The following is a 4560-nucleotide window of genomic DNA, read 5'->3' as shown; positions in this document are numbered from 1 at the left end:
ACCCAGCTATGCATGCACTGCACACACGATCTTTCTTAAAAGACACATTTGTTAGTCCAAGGATGTGATTGCCGTTTAAGAGATTTTGAAGATTTTGTTGGGGAACGTCGCAAGGGAAACAAAAAATTTCCTACGCGCACGAAGACCTATCATGGTGATGTCCATCTACGAGAGGGGATGAGTGATCTACGTACCCTTGTAGATCGTACAGCAGAAGCTTTAGTGAACGCGGTTGATGTAGTGGAACGTCCTCACGTCCCTCGATCCGCCCCGCGAACAATCCCGCAATCAGTCCCACGATCTAGTACCGAACGGACAGCACCTCCGCGTTCAGCACACGTACAGCTCGACGATGATCTCGGCCTTCTTGATCCAGCAAGAGAGACGGAGAGGTAGAAGAGTTCTCCGGCAGCGTGACGACGCTCCGGAGGTTGGTGATGACCTTGTCTCGGCAGGGCTCCGCCCGAGCTCCGCAGAAACGCGATCTAGAGGAAAAACCGTGGAGGTATGTGGTCGGGCTGCCGTGGAAAAGTCGTCTCAAATCAGCCCTAAAACCAATGTATATATAGGTGGGAGAGGGGGAGCCTTGCCTTGGGGCTCAAGGAGCCCCAAGGGGGTCGGCCGAACCAAGGGGGAAGGTCCCCCCCCCCAAACCGAGTTAGACTTGGTTTGGTGGGTGGGAGTCCTTCCTTCCCTTCCCACCTCCTCTTTTTTTCTCTTTAATTTTTCTTCCAATGCGCATAGGGCCCCTTTTGGGCTGTCCTACCATCCTGCTAAGGGCTGGTGCGCCACCCTCAATGCCTATGGGCTTCCCCGGGGTGGGTTGCCCCCCCGGGTGAACTCCCGGAACCCATTCGTCATTCCCGCTACATTCCCGGTAACTCCGAAAACCTTCCGGTAATCAAATGAGGTCATCCTATATATCAATCTTCGTTTCCGGACCATTTCGGAAACCCTCGTGACGTCCGTGATCTCATCCGGGACTCCGAACAACATTCGGTAACCAACCATATAACTCAAATACGCATAAAACAACGTCGAACCTTAAGTGTGCAGACCCTACGGGTTCGAGAACTATGTAGACATGACCCGAGAGACTCCTCGGTCAATATCCAATAGCGGGACCTGGATGCCCATATTGGATCCTACATATTCTACGAAGATCTTATCGTTTGAACCTTAGTGCCAAGGATTCATATAATCCCGTATGTCATTCCCTTTGTCCTTCGGTATGTTACTTGCCCGAGATTCGATCGTCAGTATCCGCATACCTATTTCAATCTCGTTTACCGGCAAGTCTCTTTACTCGTTCCGTAATACAAGATCCCGCAACTTACACTAAGTCACATTGCTTGCAAGGCTTGTGTGTGATGTTGTATTACCGAGTGGGCCCCGAGATACCTCTCCGTCACACGGAGTGACAAATCCCAGTCTCGATCCATACTAACTCAACTAACACCTTCGGAGATACCTGTAGAGCATCTTTATAGTCACCCAGTTACGTTGTGATGTTTGATACAAACAAAGAATTCCTCCGGTGTCAGTGAGTTATATGATCTCATGGTCATAGGAACAAATACTTGACACGCAGAAAACAGTAGCAACAAAATGACACGATCAACATGCTACGTCTATTAGTTTGGGTCTAGTCCATCACATGATTCTCCTAATGATGTGATCCCGTTATCAAGTAACAACACTTGCCTATGGCCAGGAAACCTTGGCCATCTTTGATCAACGAGCTCGTCAAGTAGAGGCTTACTAGGGACAGTGTTTTGTCTATGTATCCACACAAGTATTGGGTTTCCAATCAATACAATTATAGCATGGATAATAAACGATTATCATAAACTAAGAAATATAATAATAACTAATTTATTATTGCCTCTAGGGCATATTTCCAACGGTCTCCCACTTGCACTAGAGTCAATAATCTAGTTCACATCTCCATGTGATTCCAACGAATCCAACACCCATATAGTTCTGGGGTCTGATCACGTCTTGCTCGTGAGAGAGGTTTTAGTCAACAGTTCTGAAACTTTCAGATCCGTGCGTTCTTTACAAATCTTTATGTCATCTTATATATGCTGCTACTACGTGCTATTCGGAAATGCTTCCAAATATCTACTCTACTATACGAATCCGTTTCACTACTCATAGTTATTCGGATTAGTGTCAAAGCTTGCATCAACGTAACCCTTTACGACGAACTCTTTAACCACCTCCATAATCGAGAAAAGTTCCTTAGTCTATTTAGTTACTAAGGATAACTTTGACCGCTGATCAGTGATTCAATCCTGGATCACTCTGTGTACCTCTTTAACTGACTTGCCGCAAGGCACACATCAGGTGCGGTACACAGCATGGCATACTTTAGAGTCTACGGCTAAGGCATAGAAGACGACCTTCGTCTATTCTCTTTATTCTACCGTGGTCGGGTTTTGAGTCTTACTCAAATACACACCGTACAACGCAACCAAGAACTCCTTCTTTGCGGATCTATTTTGAACTCCTTCAAAATTTGTCAAGGCATGCATCTTGTTGAAACTTCCATTAAGCGCTTTTGATCTATCTCCATAGATCTTTGATGCTCAACGTTCAAGTAGCGTAATCCAGGTATTCCTTTGAAAACTCCTTTCAAACAACCTTGTATACTTTACAGAAATTCTACATTACTTCTGATCCACAATATGTCAACCACATATACTTATCAGAAATTCTATAGTGCTCCCACTCACTTCTTTGGAAATACAAGTTTCTCATAAACCTTGTACAAACCCAAAATCTTTGATCATCTCATCAAAGTGTATATTCCAACTCCGAGATGCTTGCACCAGTCCATTGAAGGATCACTGGAGCTTGCATACTTGCTAGTATCTTTAGGATCGACAAAACCTCCTGGTTGTATCACATACAATGTTTGCTCAAGGAAACCGTCGAGGAAACAATGTTTTGACATCCTGCATGCAATATTTCATAAATAATGCAGCAACTACTAACATAATTCTAACAGACTTTTAGCATCGCTACGAGTGAGAAAGTCTCATCATAGTCAACTGTTTGATCTTGTCGGAAACATCTTTGCGACAAGTCGAGCTTTTCTTTAATAGTGACTTATCACCATCATCGTTTGTCTTCCTTTTAAAGATCCATCTTTATTCAACAGTCCTATGACCATCAAGCAGTTCTTCCAAAGTCTACACTTTGTTTTCATACATGGATCCTCTCTCGGATTTCATGGCCTCCAGCCATTTATCGGAATCCGGGCCCACCATTGCTTTCTCCATAACTCGTAGGTTCACTGTTGCTCAACAACATGACCTCCAAGACAGGGTTACCGTACCACTCTGTAGTAGTACGCGACCTTGTCAACCTATGAGGCTTGTAGTAACTTGAGCCGATGCTCGATGATCACCATCATCAGCTTTCACTTCAATTGGTGTAGGCGCCACAGGAACAACTTCCTGCGCCCTGCTACACACTGGTCGAAGTGATGGTTCAATAACCTCATCAAGTTCTACTACTCTCCCACTCAATTCTTTCGAGAGAAACCTTTCCTCGAGAAAGGATCCGTTTCTAGAAACAAACACTTTGCTTTCGGATCTGAGATAGGAGATGTACCCAACTGTTTTTGATATCCTATGAAGATGCATTTATCCGCTTTGGGTTCGAGCTTATCAGACTGAAACTTTTTCACATAAGTGTCGAAGCCCCAAACTTTCAAGAAACGACAGTTTAGATTTCTCTAAACCTCAGTCTATACTGTGTCATCTCAACGGAAATACGCGGTGCCCTACTTAAAGTGAATGCGGTTGTCTCTAATGCATAACCCATAAACGATAGTGGTAATTCAATAAGAGACATCATAGCATGCACCATACCAAATAGTGTGTGGCTATGACGTTCAGACACATCATCACACTATGATGTTCTAGGTGGCATGAACTGCGAAACAATTTCCACATTGTCTTAACTGCGTACCAAAACTCGTAACTCAGATATTCATTTCTATGATCATATCGTAGACAGTTTATCCTCTTGTTACGACGAACTTCACTCCGAAACAGAATAGAACTTTTCAATATTTCAGACTTGTGATTCATTAAGAAAATACTCTAGTATCTACTCAAATCGTCATTGAAGTAAGAACATAATGATATCCACTGCGTGCCTCAGCACCCATTGGACTGCATACATCAAAATGTATCACTTCCAACAAGTTACTATCTTATTTCATCTCAATGAAAACAAGGCCTTGCTCATGTGGTATGATTTTCATGTCACTAGTGATTCAAAATCAAGTGAGTATAAAGATCCATCAGCATGGAGCCTCTTCATGCAATCTATACCAACATGACTCAAGCGGCAGTGCCACAAGTAAGTGGTACTATCATCATTACCTCGTATCTTTTGGCACCAATATCATGAACATGTGTAACACTACGATCGAGATTCAATAAACCATTGAAGGTGATTATTCAAGAAAATAGAGTAACCATTATTCTCTTTAAATGAATAATCGTATTGCAATAAACATGATCCAATCATGTTCATGCTTAA

Source organism: Hordeum vulgare, chromosome 7H (genome assembly GCF_904849725.1).
Source record: "Hordeum vulgare subsp. vulgare chromosome 7H, MorexV3_pseudomolecules_assembly, whole genome shotgun sequence".
In the NCBI taxonomy this organism is placed as follows: Eukaryota; Viridiplantae; Streptophyta; class Magnoliopsida; order Poales; family Poaceae; genus Hordeum; species Hordeum vulgare.
Note: the sequence above shows the minus strand (reverse complement) of the source record.